A 22,340-nucleotide genomic window follows, 5' to 3' on the forward strand; every position below is an offset into this window, starting at 1 on the left:
TTTGGTATGAATGTTTGACAGAAGAACAATCATATTTACCATATCTGGGAGATGGATGAAGGGATTTGAATTGACTGCTTTTATGCTAACCTGTAGTTTTATGATATGAAAGTGATATGCAAAAGCCATCCTGTAGTTTTATGAAATGTATGAAGCAGAGGTCTAAGTTTGAAATGGACAAACTGTATTCTGTATTTCTGTTGTAAGCTTATGTCTCTGTGTAATAATGGTGCAATTGAACAAATGTTGATCTGCATAGATGCAAGTCTTGATCACTATTTTCTGTGTGGTGACACATGGAGCAATTCTTGCACCGTACTACTTTAGGCTTAGACGCTTTCTCTCAAAATATCATGTTAATAGTTATGCAATATTCTCAAAATATTTGGCAATATTCATGTGCCACCCGAATTTCATATCTAAACTCAATTCACCAGAGAAAAAGAAGAGACAAATCCACTAAATGAACAACAATGCTTAAATACTATATTCACACCATGGAGTAGTGTATGCTGGTGTACTACTCAGTATCAGCTAGTGCAAACTCATGGTAGGAGATCACTGATCATTGGTTACAGAGAGATATTTGATCAACTCAGAAGAAATTCTAGCTATCAAATTCTAGATTTTACATGCAAGCTAAGGCCAGTGCGTCTGTGCGTGCATGATTTTGTCCAAACACTAGATGCTGCTCCTATACATGTAAAACATCTTGATCGGCCTTCAAATGGGCCGGGCCCAATTTGCGAGAGCAAAGTAAGCCCATTAACACCCAACTAAACACGTCTTAAATCACGGAGACGCTCCATTGATGCCGGCCAAATCGATCGCTAGTTTTCACAACCGTCTTACGGCGATGGCCGCCGGCGGCGACGACGACCAACGTTTCGATCTCCCCGACGACCCTCCTCCTGCGCATCCTCCGGCTCGTCCCATCCAAGGAGGCCGCGTCGACCGGCGCGCTCTCGCGGCGGCGGGGCTCGCTCTGGCGGCGCCGTCAACCTCGCCGCGCGCGTCTACTTCGACGGCGGGGTCAGCCGCAGCGTCAGCCTCGACGAACGGGAGGAGGCCTTCTCCTCCCGCCGCGACGCCTTCGTCCGCGCCTCGCCAGGCGGCGTTCGCGGCGGCCGCCCCGCCGGAGGCAACGGCGGCTGCCGCGGCGTCACCAGGCTCACCCTCGACGTGCAGGCGAACTGCCCTGCAACTCCTTGATCTCCAAGTTCCTGAACAATGGCGGCGAGACGACGGCGAGGTGGACGTGGTTGACCTCGTGGTCTCACACCCTGCGGCGCGCCGCGTCGAGGAGCTCCGCGTCCGCGTCGTCCCCTGCAGGTACCGCTCCTACTCCGACGACGACGAGGAGAAAGAGGCGAGATGAGACAGCGGCGTGTACAGCCTGTCAGCCTCACCGTCGAGTCCGCGTGCTGGACATCACCGGGTGCAGTGCACCAGGCTCGCTCTGCCGTCCGCCGCCGCCGCCGCGTTCCCGCGCCGCTGCGTCGTGCGGCTCTGGCATCTGCAGCGCCTCATCGACGCCGCGCCGGGGCTCACCACAGTGCACCTAGAGTCCGTGTCCGTCTACTTCGACTTCGGCTGTTCGGCAACCACCCCTACTAGTACTACTACGATGACGACGAACAAGACTCCGACTCCGATGAGTCGGAGGAAGAAGAGTCGTTCGCCGGAGACGACACCGGACCGGGTGGAGAGTCCGGCAGCGAGAGCGACACGGCGGAAGAAGCGCGCCTCCTCCTCCGGTGCCCGGCGGCCACCACACCCGTGCTGGCACTGTGCAATTCAAGCACCTACAACAACGACAACGGCGGCGGCTGCATCGCGATCGACGCGCCGAAGCTACGCTCCTTGCACAACCTCGAGTCCTCGTCGCCGGCAAGGCGAGACGAGAGCCGAGCACCTCCGCACTTTCCCCGACCTCGAGCGCCTCAAGCTAGTAACGGAGGCGCGGCTGCCCGCTGCCGGCGATGAGGACGGCGGCGGCAGCGATCGCCAACCTACTCGATCCGTTGCTGCCCTTCTCTTCGAGACCTCAGCCTCAAGCTCGACACGTTGCCTACACCATACTCGATGTCATTTCATGCACAATTAATTTCAACAAGATTTCGACAAGTCCATTGGTCCCTTCACACGCCGGAAATGGATGCCGGCGACGGCGGTTTCATTATCGGCACGGCAGCAATGGTGATCGTCATGACGACATCCCCGCGCGTTGAGTGAACGATCGTTCACCTGCTTTGCACAGCAGTTTGAGAAGAGTTAGCCTCAAGTTTCAGATGGATTCACCCGACAACTTTGGAGCTCGGCTTGTCAGATTCTTCGCTCAAATTACGCTATGGTTCTAGAAGAAATGTGCATCGATAGTGGTTTGTACTCCCTGCATTTTTTGACTCAAATTATATGTTCGTCTCTCTCTTATCTCTTATTTTTTGACTTCCATTTTTTATTTTTTAATTTATCTGTCCATTTTGCACTGTTAATTTTCAAGGAATCTAGTAGACAATTAATTATTTATGTCCTAGTTCTCACTAGCTATAAGTACTAGAAAAACATAGGCTTAGTTCGGCATCCTGGGTTCCCAACCCATCTCCCTCGTGTTCCGCGCGTGCGCTTTTCAAACAAATAAACGGCCCGTTTTTTGTAAAAAGTTTCTATACAAAAGTTGCTTAAAAATCATATTGATCCATTTTTGAAAAAATAGCAAATAATTAATTAATCACGCGCTAATGGACCGCTCCGTTTTTCGTGCGCGGAACATATGTTTCCAACTAGCAGCAGCGAACACAGCATTAGTCATGTGATTTGCAATTCATAGTTAAATATATAAAATTCCGTGTAAAATAATACAATGTTAAATATATGCTGAAAAATTTGAGTTTTCTATTTTCTCCTTGAGATACTTCTTCTTTTAATTTACCTTTTTTTATTGGAATTAATGTTTTTGGACTAGTTATTTTTGTTTTGTTTTAATTTTGGATCATCTAAACTCTGTTTTGTGAGTACATTAGCATCCTCATACCGACAATCATCCTTTTTACGTGCAACTCATCGTCAAGAAGAGTGGTTGCATATGCCTAGATAAACGCATTTGGGTGGTCCAAAGTGCATTAAATGAAAAAAAAAGTACCAATCCAAAGTGAAAAAGATTCAGTACAGAATGGTTTAAAGTAAAACAGAGAAGCTAATGGAGTAGCGCACTGTCTTGCTCAGCTGGCAAGACGGTCGAATCAGTAGTTAGTGTGGAGAGGGGAAGCCCCAACGTGTGTTTCTGAGCTTTTGGCTCATGATTGTACTCCTAATACTTGATTAATAAAGCTCTCTGTTTGCGGAAAAAAAAAAGGAGTAAAACAATCGGTAATGTTTGGCTAATGGAAATGGAAAATAATTTTCTACTTACCAAAAGATATCTTTAAATTCTAACCATTCATTCCCCCTCTTCTATTTAATCCTAATCCTTTATTCATTTTCCAATCCTGATCCTTCCCCTATTTTCCATTATCCAAACACACCCATTGGGTAATAACAACCGGTGCAAAAGTGCGATTCATTCCTTTTCAAAAAGTATGTGACTACGAGCCCACAATTACCCAATGAAGTTTGTCCTGTTTTTATTGAGTTGCTATAACGCCTCCCTACTTTGAAGCATCCATGAATTATCCGATCCTAGGGTATTACAGTGTACACTTAATTTCAAGGAGCTAGCATGCCAAGTGGCAGAGTAGTCAAATCACCTCTTTGTTACCTACCTAACCTACGTACCATGATATGGTACTCCTAAGAGTGACATATATAACACATGCTAATCTCAAAGAGAAAAAAAAAATCGAAAGGATTGGATAGAAGCTTTGGCCGTTGCTGGGCAGTTTCGGCGATCCATCCGGCACGTATATACTCGCCACCACTCTACGCACGATAGAATTGCAACCAACGACACTACTAAAGTACTAAACGTTAACTTGACCCAGGTCAACAACGTGACTGAATTAAAATTTTATAATATAGCTGAACTTGGACCCCCCACGTTAACACACGGAGCAGTAGCATTGCATCTATCAGCTTAAAAATGTTAGATCTGACGGTAATGGTGTTTACTTTGAAAGATAAGCATGGACCAGAAGAGTAATCTAGTCGTCGATAGCAATTAGCAAAGGGTCGATCGAAGCTAGAATATATATATATAATATATAAATGACACTTGATGAATACAATGATGAGCATATTTTCCGAGCGTCTTCGTTAGCTGTTACTCCCTCCGGCCTACAATATAATATAACGATTTTGAGTTTTTATTTGTAACGTTTGACCACTCGTCTTATTTAATTTTTTTTACAAATATAAAAAACGAAAAGTTGTGTTTAAAGTACTATAGATAATAAAGTAAGTCACAAATAAAATAAATAATAATTTTAAAAAATTTTGAATAAGATGAGTGGTCAAACGTTGTAAGCAAAAACTTAAAATCCCTTATATTACGGGACGGAGGGAGTACCACTTTCGTTTTTAACATATGACACAATTGATTATTTTAAACGTTTAACCATTTATTCTATTTTAAAAATTTATGTAAGTATCGTTTGCTCTATTCTGACTTAATTTTTTGTCAAATGTTTTTTAAGCCCAACTTAAATTCTTTATATCTATATATAAAAGTTTTAAATAAAACGAATGATAAAATATTTATAAAAATCTCAATGACATCACATATTAAATAAACGGAGTTGGTATGAGTTGCAACTTTGAAAGGTATGCGTCTGACGTTGAGTTGAGCTTGATCGTCATCGCTACTTAAGTGCCTCACCGAGGGAGAGCAAACGTATCGATCGATCATCGCACATTTTGATCTTCCATTCCTCAATCGCCTCCTCTCCGGCCTAATTCTCCTCCACCTCCTGTGATCTAATCTCTCCCCGTGTGTGTGCTTCTCTTCTCCCAAATTAATGGCAGCTTCGTCGTCGCTAGCCAAGAATCGCGACGTGATCAGCACCACCACCTCCGCCGCCCTCGTGATCGCCGCCGCCGCCATCGTCTACTTACTCCTGTTCCCGCCGCGGCCACGACGGCGGCGGCGGCGATCACCGTCGTGCCGCGGATGCTCGCCGCCCTGCAGTCGCCGTGGTTCCTCCGTGCCGGCGGGGGCGGCGCGCTCACGAGGGCGGCGGCGGCGTCCTACGTCCAAATGTGCGCCGCCGCGAGCCCACCTCGCGGCGACGACGACCTCCTCGCCGCCGGCGCGGCCATGGCGGCGCTGCTAGTGGCTGTTCTCGCGGCGTCCTACATGCTACTAGTAGCTGATCAGTGGACGTCTCGATCGGCGGCGAGTCGAAAATGCAGGCAGTAAATTAATAATTAAAATCGGAGTGAGGCCTCACTGTAGTTAATTAACTGGGTTTATTTTTTATTTTTTACTTTTCTGTTCTGATGACGAGTAATTATATTCTGAGTGAGGGGCTTTGCTTCGCCGTTTGATTTATTTACTGTACGACTTCCTTTTGGTCCGTAGCGGTTCACTCTGTCGTTTGAGGACTTTGTATCAGGGCCGAAATCCTGAAATTTTAAAAATTTCGAAAATTTTGGTCCGAAATTTTGAAGCAAAATTTAGTTAAATTTGAACAAATATTACCTAAATTCATGAAAAAATTTAAAAATTTAAAAATTTTGGCCGAAGTAATATCGTATCGGAGGTGACTGAAATGACCGAAATTTCCGAGGTCCGAAATTTCCAACCTACTCCGTACTTCTCTCGATCTGTCTTTTGTGCATGCATGAATCAGTTTATATGACATTAGAAAATGGCCGTAGGAAACAGATCCTGATCAACTGACTTTATGCTTTATGCTTTATGCAGTTTGCAGTTGTACTACTGATATGTGAGCGATCTCTCTCTATACTTAAAAATTAGTAAAACATTAGACTTGTTCACTTTGATGCCAAAAAAAACCTTACCAAATTTCGGCAATGCCAAAATTTTGGCATAGTTGCCAAAATTTGCCAAAATTTTGGTAAGATTTCTTATATAGTTACCAAAATTTGGTAGCAAACTAAATGTAGCCACTTTTTGGTAACTTTACCAAAATTTGGTAAGGTTGAAAATAGCATCAAAGTGAACAAGCTCATTGTTATATACTCCCTCCATTCCATAATATAAGACACAACTACTTTTTTGAGGTGTTCCATAATATAAGGCATGTATGTTTGCATGCAATTAACTAGGACATCTTCTCTATTAAATTATTACTTTTTTAAATCCTCCAACCTTAAGATCTCTAATTGTAACATCTTGGGTATTTAGTTATAGTCTTAATCACGCTAATGACTTGATCACACTAGCTGAGAGCGGTATTGATTGAGCCACGATGCTGGCTAGGACCTATAAATATATTGATTGTTGTTCTATTATGAATCTTAAATGATATTTCGATCGTTTCCTTGTCATTTATTTATCAAGTCATATCCATATGCATCATTGATTTATTGTTAGTTAGACTAAATCTGGTGAGGAGTGGGATAATTTAGTTTCGATCAAACTATACGTAGATTAGTCGTCACGAAGCGAGGTATACATGCACAGTAGAAATCACAACTGAAACTATAGTAAATTATTCACAAACTATTTGGTTATAGGTTGCATACATACATACGTACGTACGTACGTACGTACCTACATATACAGACTGGCATACATCCATGTATACACATATTCATTATAAATCTTATACGTATGCATCTCATATATTGTGCAGATACATGGTGCTTATAAATACAAACTGAACTCATACGCTCTGCATTCAAGTTAAAAGAAGAAATTATGTATTAGGAAATGTTTATGTGATTTTAGACCGCACAATTTCTATTTAGGAGGTTGCATATTTAAAACTTTAGTTGTAGTAGCAATAAAGGAATTTTTGTGTTGTCTCAATCTACAAATTTTGCATCCAACCAAATAGGGGCACAAAAGATGTATACTGAGCCATCACAAGCCAAATTCCAAAATTATCCATTTTTGCATACAACTCCCTGAATTCTAGGGCAATTATTAATCGGTCCCTTAACTCTGGAGTAACCTCCAAAATTCCAAAAGCTTATAGACTAGAATGCAAAATTACTAAGTATTCCAATTTCACCAGATTTCCATTAAATTGTAAATTAGTGAAACCTCTCAAAATTAATCCACCGAACATGTCATGGTGAGGTGTCAATCAAGGAAGCAGCCACCAAACAACAAGTAAGTAAGTGAGTCACTGGTTAAGTTCCACCAAGTTAACTAGTTCAGTGTGAAACCATTCATTCCAACCAAGCAACTGTATCGTAGATCCCAAGGGCATGTTCACTTTGATGCCAAAAAAACCTTACTAAAATTTAGCATAGTTGCCATACCAAAATTTTGGCAGAATTTCTTATATGGTTAATAGTAAGATTGAAAATGACATTCAGCAGTAGGCACAGCAGTAGTAGTACTACCATTTTCTACTGCAAAGAGCAGCAGCGGCAGCGGCAGATCGCCATAGTGGCAGCAACATTAGGGGCGAGTAGCAGCTATGAAGAACAACAGTACAAGCAGTAGAATCTCAACTGGAGTAAGGCAGTCTTGACTAGAAATCAGTAGAGGTTAGGGAGATAAAGAGATATTCAACCAGAAATTATACACCTCACCAACACCACAGCTCAACCATAGTATCCACAGTAAAGCAACTTGGTAGAGAGAAAGAGAGAGATGAACCAAATCTGAAGAAGGAGAAGTAGGGGTGTTCGGTTCCTGCATGAACAGTGATTTCAGCTCTAGGAGGAGATGGTACTTCAGCTAAAGAAACAAGATGGATCAGTAACAGCAGAAGCAGGACAAGAAGAAAGGAAGAGAACAGGCAACTGTTGTAAATTGGATCAGGAGGTAAAATCAGCAAGAACAAGAAATCAGAAAAATCGTTAGCAAGGGTGCAAATCAAGTAGGAGGTACCTGAGCTTCAAGAAGAGAGGGGTTTCAGTTTCTGGAGGAGCAGGTGGTGCTTCAGCTCAAAGAGGAGAAATCAGAGTTCCATCAGGAGAACCCTTGAATCAGAGTCCAGAAGAGTAGCTGCAGAACCAGAGTTCCCTATATCAGTCACCTAAAATCATGGCAGGTAATCAGGAGATTGAAATGAAAGTACAATCATATCATGGCATGATTCTTGAGTGATGCATATACGTATATGTGTAGGAGTTGTGAGTTGCATTTGCATCCATTAGAATATGAACAAGAAAATTAAGTAATTTGTGATGGATAAGTATTTGTGGTCCTTGGTCGTGGTTCTTTCGTTGCTTTTGGGTAGTTTCACCTTTTCAGGACAGCATCTACTCTTTTAGCATACTTTCAGTTGCTAGGACAGCTGCGGTTAGTAGGACAGCAGCAGTTAGCATATCCTTTATGCCTCCTTTATGCATTATTCAGTTTGGATGCCTTCTAGGACAGCATCCTATTCAAATTTCGAATTTTAGACTAGGGTGCAGCAATAGGCTTGCAGCCAGCTATGGCTATATATATATATATATATATATATATATATATATATATATATATATATATGTATCCAACCTCCCTCGGGTAGGTATGGCTTTGAGTTTGTGAATGAAGAAAACCAGAAAATTGCTCTATCCTGAGTGCCATCCTCTTCTCAATGAGAGTAACCATTAAAATTCTAACAATTTGAGCTGTAGAGTAGGAGGTGTAACTAGTAGGACATAAATATTTTTTTTATTTAACTGATAAGTAAATAGGTCGATGTTAGTTTATAATTATTTGGGGTTAGTAACAAGAAACATTTTAGTTTTTCTAGAATCATTATGTAAATGCATTTAGGTAAACAGCTGCGCATGCATTTGTTTGGTGAATCCTGAAATTATAAATAGTTAGAATTAATGAGTAGAGTTATAAGTCTATAGCAGAGCATCTAGAGCAAATGATTCTAGATTAGAGCATGGCATATATTAGTTCTGTAAGTATTACTTCCTCCGTTTTATAATGTAAGACTTTCTAGCATTTTCCACATTTATGTAAATATTAATGAATCTAGACACACATATATATCTAGATTCATTAACATCCATATGAATGTGGACAATACTATAAAGTCTTACATTATGAAACGGAGGGAGTAATCAATATAAATCGTATTCCACTGTGAGAAACATTAGCAGCCTTAAAAATCAACCAATGCATTAGTTCTTAATATTAGTGATACTGAATGTATAGGATTACTCTGGATAGCAAGTGCACAGGTATATCTTTAGTTCGAATAAACCTAAACTTATGGGTCTCTACAGCAAGTCATCTAGAGAAGAGCATAATATCAGAATCTAAACTTTAGTAGTTGATCAGCATAACCTTGCTAAGACCAATACCATAAACACCATTATTTACCTGTGATTTCAGTAGTAAGTATACTTTGGCATCAAGATGAAGATTTATAATTTTTAGGTCATTAAATCCCTCAAGTGATACTACCATTATGCATCATGTATGAATGAAATCATATTAATCCTCTAGATTACTATTCAGCATGGCAACATAAGGATCTGATCATGTTAGTTTATTAGTTTGTAACAAATTTTAATATTTCGATGTGTTGCTTTTTCTAATACAAGGATCTAAATCACTAATGGAAAAGATAGAGAGCAAGAGAACAGAGTAGAGCAAAGAAGCTACATTTTCATATATTACATAAGCCGTAGACACCATTTACATAGAGGTATATGTCCTTTTATAGGACTTTTATGTCGGTTTCTACAATAACCGACCTGCTACAATAGCATGTTTTTACAGCTCATGTCACAGCTCATCTAACAGCACAAAACTAGCTTGCTACCAAGACAGACATGCTGCTTGCCAAGCACAAGCAGTAATGAAACTACCTAATACAGTGTACACCCTTGCTAGCTAGTAAAATTTGCTTTGTATACTTCCATGCCAACACAACAAAGCATACAACTCACTTGTGTATTCTATAGCCCATTATCACTCATTTACAACTAAGCTTACCTAATTTGTGCTAGAAACTTCAAGCAGCAACAAGCAACCAACTTGACCAACTAGTAGTCAAATCCAATTTGACTTTGTTATCTCAAGAACACAAATTAATTTCCAACATTCTCCCCCTTAATTTGTATTCTTGAGATCTTCACTTTACTCCGGTCGCTTCTTTATACTTGATGAGTGCTCACACTTGATAGTCAGTTGGACACATCTTCAACTTGACTCATGTGTTTGCCTGAGACGGTGACGCAACTTAACACGCCTCGGACAAATACTCATTCAGTCAGTCGGTCACATCTTCGACTTGCCAAACTCCCTCAACTTCAAGATGGGTAGTCGGTCGCTTCTACGACTTGCCAACTTGAACAAAACACACATTCACGTTGTCCTAGACACAACTCTTGGCACCAATTCAGAACAGTGAACATATCTTCCTCAACGTCCTGGACTCAACTCTTGGAACCAATATAGGACTACAAACACAAACTAGCTACTACTCACCCTAGACGCAACTCTCGAATCCAATTCAAGACGAGGAGCACATCTACCTCAATATCTTGGACACAACTCTTGGACTTGATTCAGGGGACTCTTAACTCAGGATGGCATCACATCTTCTCAAGATCCGGAGTATCATCTTCCATCGATTCTAGACAGTGACTCAACTTCTCATCTTCCCGGACTCATCTATCATGGTATTTAACTCTACAATCCCAATTCAAAATGGTGACACATCTTCTTGTGGACACACATTCATAAAAACTAACACACAACTAGCTGGTATGTATATGGAATCAACTACATACACATACCGAGATGACGGTTCAACAACATGCGGTTTGCACCTCATCACGGAGCCACATGCTCCGTACTAGGCACACACCACCGCACACCATCTCAACTTCTCACAAGTTGTTGCCATCGGCCTCACTGCCACAACCACCATGACGATAGGTGCCACTCCACAGCATTGTCATGGTGTCATTGGGGGCGTGCTCCTTACCTCCACCACTTTCTTGCTCCTGCTATGCCAACTTAAAACAAAGGCTTGAACTCTCAAATCTTGCTCTATCTATGCCTCACCTGAACTAGGCTCTGATACCAATTGTTGCTTTTTCTAATACAAGGATCTAAATCACTCATGGAAAAGATAGAGAGCAAGAGAACAGAGTAGAGCAAAGAAGCTACATTTTCATATATTACATAAGCCCTAGACACCATTTACATAGGAGTATATGTCCTTTTATAGGACTTTTAGGCCGGTTTCTACAATAACCGACCTGCTACAGTAGCATGTTTTTACAGCTCATGTTACAGCTCATCTAACAGCACAAAACTAGCTTGCTACCAAGACACACATGCTGCTTGCCAAGCACAAGCAGCAATGAAACTACCTAATACAGTGTACACCCTTGCTAGCTAGTAAAATTTGCTTTGTATCCTTCCATGCCAACACAACAAAGCATACAACTCACTTGTGTATTCTATAGCCCATTATCACTCATTTACAACTAAGCTTAGCTAATTTGTGCTAGAAACTTCAAGCAGCAACAAGCAACCAACTTGACCAACTAGTAGTCAAATCCAATTTGACTTCGTTATCTCAAGAACACAAATTAATTTCCAACACGATGGTCATTGCATAAGCATAATTAAGGATTTAATCATGCTAGAGTGATTTCTATTTTAGTAATGCAATTCATAGACCTATTCATGTCAGCATTCATTCATCATGAACATATAGGCATCATCTATCTTAGCAACCCAATTTCTCTAGAACCCTAGATCCAGTAAATACAACCCTAAGTATAACATCATCAAGTGAATCATTAGGACAAATTCACAAGCATCACCAGTACATCACAGTTTACATAACAACACCATACAAGAGAGGACACCACACTAGTATATCACAATAGGGATCAGAGATGGGAGGATGGAATAGGTAGCTCACCTATGGAGCAGAGGGATGCAGCCACCGGAGTTGCCTGTGTTTCCACCGGCCATCTCCACGGCGGCTGCAGCAGCAGGAGACCGGCGGCTGGGGTTAGTTTAGGGGCAGAGAAGCGAGGATCCAAGAAACCGATTCAGGCCGGCGACGGTTGCGGAGCGGTGGCTAGAAGGGTCGCCGGAGTGGGGTGTGGCAGCAGGCGCAGGGGAGAGCGACGGCACTGCCTGGGAAGCGGCGGCACTGCCTGGGAAGCGGCGGCGCTGGGTGGAGAGCCTGGTTATGTAATCTGGATGATATTCTCAAGTTTGGTATTGAACTTGTTTGTTCTCAAATGGTTATATGTGCATTATGGGTACATGCTACCATTTTTTTATCTATGTCAAGTGCTTTCTTGACTTGTGTCAAATGCTCTACAAATTGCAAGGTACATGTTGCCAAAATTTAGGGTACATGCTGTCAAAATTTTGCTTACATGCTGTCAAAATTTTGCCATCGGAGCAACAGTTTACGAATACACATATATACAATACATGCAGCAATATATGCAGCAGTTATATGCAGCAATATACTCCCTCCGTCCCACAAAATATCGAATCCTAGAAGCCCGATGCAGTTTTAGTCCAAGCGGTGAAAGATCAAAATACCCCCATCAAGTACAACCATGATTAGCACTTTTGTTTTGAAAAAAATCTCTGTGAACACTAAATTGTTCCCAGCCCCTTCCTCGATACCCAGGCATCCCACCACCGGATGTTCGCCGTCGATGCATCACTGAGTAATGGTGTCACTTGCATTTGACCATGACGCCAAATACCAAACGCATCAACACCAAAAACCAGCAAGCCTCCACCTTTGCCATCTGCATCGTGCATGAAGCCACGAACTAGCAAGTACCAACAACATAGAAGAACCAAGAACATGAACTAGCAAGTACCAAGAACATAGAAGAACCAAGAACCGAGAAGAACCAACAACAGAGAAAAAGAGATACTACAAGAACTAGCAAGAACCCCGACGCATGAACTAGCAAGAACCCCGACGAGGCCGCGTCCGCTCGTCGTTGCCGCCGCCGCCGCCGATGCCACGTCCGCTGGTCGCCGCCGCCGACAAGGCCGTGTCCGCTCGTTGCCACCGCCGCCGAGGAGGCCGCGTCCGCCTATTGCCGCCGCCGCCACCGATGCCACGTCCGCTGGTCGCTGCCGTCGACGAGGCCTCGTTCGTCGTTGCCGCCGCCGCTGCCGCCGATGCCGTGTCTGCTTGCCGCCGCCACCGATGAGGCCGCGTCCGCTCGTCGCCGCGGCCGATGCCGTGTCCGCTTGCCACCGCCGCCCCCGCAGACGAGGCCGCGTCCGCCTGTCGCCGCCGCCGCCCCCGCCGTCGAGGCCGCGTCCACCGCCACATGATGGTGGAGCGGGAGAAGGCTGAGGAGTAGAGGAGAGAGAGATGGGGAGAACCGCTGGGTGGGAGAGGATAAGGATTGAGCGGTGTGAACTGAACGCGAGGAGAGAGAGGCCGTGGGCCCATCGATGTGCTCGAGACGACGTTTCTCGTTTTGTGCGCAGGAGTCGGTTTTTTTGTGGGACAAACTCCCTCCCCTAGAATTCGACTTTTTGTGGGACGGAGGGAGTATGCCACTATCCTACTCAGAGAAGAGGAACAGCAGGGCAGCAGGCGTCCTGCAGTCCTGCTCCTAACGCCATTTTGTTCTCTATGGCGAGAGAGGCAGAGCAGCAGCCAGCATGCGCTCTGCCTCCCCTTCCCCCCTTCCCGATCCCGATCCCGTTCTCTCTGTATCCCTTTCCCTGACAGGTGGGGCCAGGGGTAAAAGAGTCCGAAAAGAGAATGAAATAACAGAAAACGAAAAAGAAAAAGAGAAAATGATGGAAAAGAGAGAAAGTGATATGAAATCAAAAAATTAGCACTCCTAGTAGTGTATTAGAGAAGGCATGTGGATTGGGTGGTAAGTTTGCAAAGGCGCACGTATTTAGTGGCTTATTGTCAAAAATCTCGTGGAGAGGGTGAGGGAGAGGAAGAAGAACGAGAGAAAGAGAGAATAGGAAGAAGGTGGTCTAGATGGGCTTTTCTGTTAGGCTTTGACATGTGGGCTATATATAGGTGTACTATTGAATTTAAGGACTATTGAATATAAATCTCTCTCAAGTAAAGTAAAACTTCTTTCAATTAAAATAATTACTCTTTTAAAAATAAAAAGTGCAATGATGTTTGTTTTAACACTAAATATTTTAGTCCAAAACTAAATTATGTTATATAAATCATAGATCTTTACCAAATCAAAACATACAAATATATTTAACCATATTCAACTTAAAAATACATATGGGTCATCTAGTTGAGTCTTGAGGTGAGAGTGGATAACCTATAGTGTTGTAGATTAGCTATGATATTAAGGTTAGGCATATCATGTGCATCGCATTCATATAAACATTCTCGTATTTAGTTGTGTTTTATTGTTTCTTTCAGTTTGGCGTTTATCTTGGATTTCTTGGGATTCTTCATTAATTTATTCGTCTTCGATTTCAAGTATCTCAAGCAAGTCCAACACCTTTGACCAACTCTTGTTCTATTTTCGTAATTGCAATCTATATGTATCACATTGCATTAAATTATACTTTCTATGATTAAAATAAATATGCTGATGGATTGAATTGACTGGTGGAGCAGTCGGTCATATTATAGGTGTGTTCTGAACTTGCCATGGTGGTGGGGGTTCAGTTGCATATATTTATCATCATAAGGTTAAACAACAACTGTTATATGGCATTCAAGCGCCGTAGCGATCGTGTCAACTACATGACCAGGCTAGCTTAGTAGTTCTTTCTTAATGGCTTTATCCTGCGGGCTTAAGGACTTCCGCGAATCCCATGAGCGTGGCCTAGCAATGAGGGTTGCCGTTGTTGCAAAATCCGATTAGATGATGTGGATCGCTGTTGTTGCGGGATCCAATGATTCGCCATTGTTGCGGGAATCACCTGCAGAGATAATTGACAGATGGGATTGATGAAAAGCTTGTGACCTTAGCCTTGCCGGCATACACCATGAAGTGTGCTTCAAGCGCCGACGGGCGTGGGCATTAAAAGGTTTAAGGCGTCTGTGGGTACAGCGACACACCTCTGCAGAGTATATGAATTGTGATATGTCACTCCAACACTCCCTGTTTCGGGTAGAAACTGCGAACGCGGCAGGAAAGGAACCTATCGGAGGTTCTAATACCTGTGGTGCCTTATATGCAATAGATTTTATAATTACTTAATATGAGTTTTTACTACACTGTTTTATGAACTTGCATAAAACTACTTGTTGGATTATGGGATTTGGAGATATATATATTATGCAGGTGAATTATAGGCATGTATTTGTTGGATTGCTATAGTTGGACTTGTTGAGTACCATTCGTACTCATCCCCTATATATATTATTCCGTGTAGTGTTGAGCTAACAATTAGGTGAAGAAAGGTTCTACATGATTGATCAAGATCAAAGAAAAGACTCGTTCCATATCTCTACATCAACTAAGAGTTGAAGGTCACGAAGATCTAGAATAGCAAGGTATTGTTAGTGATTATTTTAGCAAAAGCTAATTTCTTTAGTTTTTATTTAATGGTTTTCGCTACAGTTGTTTCTGTTATGCTACTCTGGTGTGCCTATTTCTTGGTAAGTTGGTTCTTACTAAGGAATGAGCCATAGACCGGTATTCTACCCCGGAAGTGGAATACGAGGGTCACTACACTAATTCTATTAGATGCATGCATTATATTTATTAGGGTAATCTAAACTAGGGGATGATAATAATTGTTTCTTGATCTTTGAGCTAAGGGTGGTTGTGCCTTATATTTTAGAATGGAGGAAGTACTACTAATGTAGAAGTAATTATAATTAAGCGGTTTACCATATTTGTTGGGACAAGGACTACTCCCTCCAAAGACTTTACCAGATCTTATCCCAAAAAGTCAAATACTTATAACTGGAGGGAGAGGGACCGAGCGAGTATAAGAAAATGACAGAGTACATGGTAATTTCACATAGAATTTTTTCTATCACAAATCGGACTCGCTCTTCCGAAGTTTGGCCGCTTGGCAATTTCGGATGTAGATAGTCATATATCTGGCACACACCCAACGTACACGTAAAGTTAATTTGACCGAGGTAAATAGAGTAGACCGTGTGTACGCCGTCGACTTAATTAGATATTCATCTGCCAGTGCCTCACAAAGTTCGTAATCAAAATTGTTAAATATTACCACGTTTGCAGATGAAACATTACATCAAACACAAAAAAGAGCTTGATGTTCTTTTTAAAAGCTATAATCACATATACTAGGTACATCGAAGTGCGTACGCGCACGACACACCGATATTTGTGCATGTATTGTAAATAATACTCCCTCCGTTTCAGTTTACAAGACGTTTTTGACTCTAATCGAAGTCAATCTGTTTTAAGTTTGACTAAGTTTATAAAAAAAATAGTAACATTTTCAACCAAAGACAAATCTGTCGATGTTTGATGTCGCAATTCCGGTATTTGCATAGTATGGAGATTATTGGTACTAGGATATATGCGAGACTGAGATAAAAGATGGCGACAAGGATTTTTATACAGGTTCGTACCCCTGAATTGTCAGGTAATAATCCTACTCCTGTTAGCCGAAGCCGGTCTTTGCTCTTATTCATCATAATCACACCAGTATAATATTTGGGGTAGCCTATCTATCTATTGTCGACTTGGCGGCTATAAACCATCCCGTAGTCGACAACAGAGTAGTCTTCCTCCTCAAATTTGTGTCCGGCGAGATCAGAGACAGCGCTAGATCCCTCCTGACGGTAGTCGTAGGAACCGTATAGGGACTAACTATGTTTATCACCGATGTCGATATCCGGCGGCTTGTCTTGGCGCATGTTAGCTTGTATGTTGATCTTGTGTCTTGATCTATTGTTCCTTGTCCCCTCTCCTCCTAGGGGACCTTGTATTTATACCCATAGGTGTCCCCTTGTCCAAATAGAACTAGGAAAACCAATATGGATACAACCCGAGTAGTCCTTATCGTTTCCATGTAGAACTCTATTCATCCTTTCTTATGCGGATCTTCTCTTATATCCGAAGGTTGTTTCCGTATAAGACATGGTATGTGGTGGGTCCTGCCGAGATTTAGTCAACTATTATTAGATATGTAGTATCAATAACCCAGACAAAATTTATTATGAAAATATATTCAGTTATTGATTTGATGAAACTAATTTAGTATTATAAATGTTACTATATTTGTCTATAAACTTAGTCAAACTTAAAACAATTTGACTTTGATAAAGTTAAAATGTATCTAGAACGGAGAGAGTATAAAAGGAATATAGAAAATATGATACAAATACAATAAATTGGGATGACATCTTTTTAGTGATAGAAGAAATCCTACCTATATATATCCATATGTATATATTTAGAGTTAGAGTAATATGTAGACTCTAGAACTAATGACTGAGAAACAATAACATACAAAATGAGAAGACGGAAACACTAAGTTTCGTATATTTTTTCGACTTACTCCAAACTTGCTCCTTTATTATTATGCATTAATAACCAAAACGTTACTTGTTTATTTATTAGAAACTTTGATGTCGAAATCATCCTACTAAAGATAATCTTCTACAAGAAATACTTTTTAAAAAAAACAAACGAGACTTTTTTTAAAAAAAAATAATTGTAATGACGTAGGCCTTGTTTAGATATCAAAATTTTTTTACAAAAATGTCATATCAAATGTGGACACATGCATGAGACATTAAATGCGGGGAAAAAAATCAATTGCACAGTTTGCATGTAAATTGCGATACGAATTTTTTGAGCCTAATTACGCCATGATTTAACAATGTGTTGCTACAGTAAACATTTGCTAATGACAGATTAATTAGGCTTAATAAATTCGTCACGGAGTTTACAGGCGGAATCTGTAATTTGTTTTATTATTAGTCTACGTTTAATATTTTAAATGTGCATATATATATATATATATATATATATATATATATATATATATATATATACTTTAAAAACTTTACACCCAAAGAACTAAACACACCTGTAAATAACATGCGTCTAAGTAAATTGGCAAAATTTGCTACATGACACTCAAAAAAGTGTAATTGGCTAGGAGACATCGTAAAAACGTGATACGGCTGATGGACACTACAAAAACTGTGTAATTGGCTATAGGACACCGGAGGCAATATTTTATAACTACCGGGTCAAAAGAGGTGAGAAATTTTTCAAAATAGCGAAATTGCCCCTAACACGGAGCGCCGCCGCAGCCGCCTCACGCGCGGCCACCTCCTGGTCGTGCTCCACGCCATCGACGTGGCCGCCGCCTGCCCCCCGCGCGGCCGCCTCCTGCTCGCACTCCTCACCACTGCTGCCGGTCTCACGCGCGGCTGCCTCCTATTCGTGCTCCATGCCACCGCCGCCACCACCGACGACGAGGAGGACGATGGCATCGGCGCAGCAACCATCACCGCCGTGGCGGGATCTCCCGACAGACCTGCTTGCGCTCTTGCTCCTCCACCTCCCATCCCTCCCTGACCGCATCCGCCTTTGTACGATCTGCCGCTCCTGGCGCACGGACGCCGCTGCCAGCTACCTCACCGACGGCTGCTCCCAGCTACAAAAAAAATTGTGATTTCGGGTGGGGGAAGGTGGCGCCAGGGGCAATCTCGCCATTTCGAAAAATTTCTCACCTCTTTTGACCAGGAAATTATAAAATATTGGCTCCAGTGTCCTATAACCAATACACAATTTTCATAGTGTGCATCAGCCGTATCACGTTTTTGCGGTGTTTTCCAGCCAATTACAAGTTTTTTGAGTGTCCTACAGCAAATTTTGCCAAGTTAATTTTATCTAGACTTACAAAAAGAAAAAGAAAATAACAAAATTATATTTATGTGAAAAAAATCCAAATACAAGGATAAGTGCTCTGAACTTCTGAAGCTTTCAACGGTAAGCGTGGACGACGACTCCACATGAGCTTGACCGCTCCATCACTCATCATCGTTATACTACTTAAGTGCCTCACCGCCGCGTGAAAAATATCATCAGATCGATATCCCAATTAATTCCACGATTGATCGATCTCTCGCGCGGTGGCCAAAATGCCAGAGTCCATAGCCGAGAATCGCAGCAACGGCTTCGTCTTCGCCGTCGTCGTCGTCGTCGTACTCGCCGTGCTCACGCTCACCTGCGGCTCGACGACGTCGCCGCTGCCATGCGCCGGCAGCGCCGCGGTGGTGGCGGCGGCGTCGTGCGTCCTCGCCGCCCGGCGGATGCTCGCCGTCCTGTCGCCGTGGTTCTACGTCGGCGGCGGCCCCGTGATCCGCCGCGGCCACGAGTGGTCGCCGCCGTTCTACATGTACGCGAGGGCTCGCGACGACGATCTCTCCGGCGTCGCTCTGACGTTGGGAGCGGCGGCGTTGCTGCTGGCCTTGGCGCTGCTGTTCTTGCGGCGGCGGCGTTCGGTTGGTCTAAAGAAAGTCGACAAGGTGGAGGGAAAATCAGAGTGAGGAAGATGTAAAAAAAGATTATTATAGCAATTAAAAGTAATTTGTATTTAAAACTTTTATATATTTGGTCTTAACAATAATAAAACTTCTATATATTTAGTCTTAGCAATAAAAAAACTAACGCTGTCAAAATAAGGGCAAAATGAACTGCAAATTTTCGCTTTAAAAATTAATTTTAGCAGCAGCTTACTTTGATTGAAGATTCATTGCCCGTCGAGTCCGATTCGTTTATTGCACTCTTCTCCCCTTAACTTCACTTCCTTTTGTCCATCGATCTTGTGATTTGTGCGTTATGTCACATATTAGAAAATGGCATGTAATGACAAACAAACAAACAATGAAATTAAGTGGTTGCCATTTTTACCAATTTTTTTGCGGTGAAAACGGTCGATCGCCATGGGAATTTGGCCCTCACGAAGGTCATATCACTGGCCGACTTTGGGTCATGGGCCGTGATGGACCGGCTTGGCAATTATCCAAATACCTAATTTAAAGTTTTTTTTTCTTCTCTAAGATGGTGGTTTTCTTAACTATTTGTCACTTTTATCTATGTGGCAATGCCAACATGACAAACAAGGATAGAAAATAATGTGGGACCCAGTAGTTAGCCTCACATCCCTTTCATTTCCCCTCCAGCCCATAGATGGCGACGGTGAGCACCTTGGCGCCGGGGTTGTGGTCCTGGAGGCCCACCACCTTGTAGACGGAGGCGGCGATGACCTGGGTGTGGTAGACACGACGATGCGGATGGAAGAAGAGGCATTCTTGGTGGCGAGGCAGACGTGGCAAGCGTCCAGCTTGGGCTTGCACTCCCTGCAGAGGCAACGGTGGTGACATGGGAGAAGCAACACAGTGGCATCGCCCTCGCCACACGACTTGCACAACCACTTTGACACTGCTAGCGAGGTAACGACGGTGTCAACGGGCACCACCGCGGTGCATGCCTTCATCTCGAAGCAACAGGACTGGGCGTTGTTGGCCGCGGTGGCGAGGGGGTCAAAGTCACCGAGAAGCCCTCGACACTACTGGAGACCGGAAGGCTCCCGTGTGCTCAAAACCTACGGTAACAGGCCAAAAACACACGGTAACAACGTTACCGGGTGCTAGTGCATGGGAACAGATACTCGGAGGCTTCATCAGTTTACCGTGCGCACTTCCCGGGTGTTTTACGATTATGCGCACAGGAAGGCCAAAACACATACCGTGTGTGCTGAATCACACGGTAAGGCTGCCGTCATAGCTGGACTCTTGTGTAACAGAGCTCCTAACGGAACGGTGGCTTACCGAGTGTCCTTCACACACGGTAACATTTGGTGTGTTACCGTGATTCATTCACACCGGGAACATGTGGTGCGTTACCGTGTTTGAAGCAGGTAAGAGAACATGTGTTAATAAAAAAATATATGCTATTTGCAATTTGTTTACTATATCCATCAGAGCTTATTTCCATCACAATATAAACCACCAACAAGCACACAAGAGCACAACACATTCCAACATAAATATATATTTCAGTAAAGAGGTTACAATTAATAATTAGCATACAAGCAATTCATGGTTCATGTCAGTTAAAGCAATAGCCAAAGTTACAATAGCTAGGAACATATTATTTGGTTGATGAAGGGGGGTGGCGGCGGTTCGGTGGAGAACCGGAGTGGGTCAGAGGTGGCTTGCTAGGGTTGAAGTGTTCTATATATAGCCATATCTGTTGATGAATCTAAGCCGTCCGATTTAAATCCATTCGACCACAGTTTACAAGCAGTTTTGCTTGGAAAAATAATACTATTCACACGATTTCTGTACAAATCCCTTTAATGAGAACTTTAATATTCAAATTATATATAATTGTTATTAAAACTTAGTTTGTTTGCAATTGTTCCAAACAATATCATGTGTTTGTATATTAACGGAGTGGGTAATAACACTACTTGTTTATGTGCACCGCTTGAAGTCACACCGAGAACAACACACAGGTGGGAAATCCTAATTATAACCTACTCAATTAATCTCATCCAAAACGATATGTGGTTTTGTGTTCGTATTTATACTCATCTGTGTCCCTATCCAAGTAGAACATGGGAATCAAGCCAGGATATGGTTCATCTAGTTCTGTTGGTCTTGACTAGCTAGTGCGATCACAACTGACGTTGCCTTTCTATTTAAAAGATAATAATACCTTTCTTGCACTTTTAACCATCCGGCTCTCTTCTCAATCATTTGAGCCATCTTGGGTATTGTGACATCCTGGCCCAATTAGGATTTGGCCTGTGTGGCTCCTGTGAGCTGTGTGCGCATGTTTAGTATCACCTTACTAGTTTAGCACGAGTTGAACCAATTTATAAGGCATGTTCCCTCCAACCATGCCACTCCCGGGTTAACCCTTTTACACGAAGCGATGAAGAAATATAAGTGGAGTGGTGTGTAAGTGGGTCCACCCGTCGGATGGGCTGGGCTACGCGGTTCTGAAGGGAGGGCTGTTACAGGTACATTATCTCCTACTTGTCTATGAACTCTTGACGGCGACAATGACAAGCGGTGATGGACCGCAACGATGAAAATTATCGAGTTTTTTTTTGGATTTTTATTTTTGCGTCCATCCACACACAAAAATCTGATTTTGGCATGCAGGTGCGCCACCCATGTGGAAAGCGATTTTCACATACACTTTTAGGCAAATGGACGGCTCAACCACACGAAAAAAAGGTTTTGGAATATATGGAAAATGCCTTTTAGTAGTGGGTAAGATTAACCAATCCAAAATAAAAATATTGGTTAAAAGGATGATCCAAAGAGAAAACATCGGTAATA

The sequence above is a fragment of the Oryza glaberrima genome, chromosome 10 (assembly GCF_000147395.1).
Source record: "Oryza glaberrima chromosome 10, OglaRS2, whole genome shotgun sequence".
In the NCBI taxonomy this organism is placed as follows: Eukaryota; Viridiplantae; Streptophyta; class Magnoliopsida; order Poales; family Poaceae; genus Oryza; species Oryza glaberrima.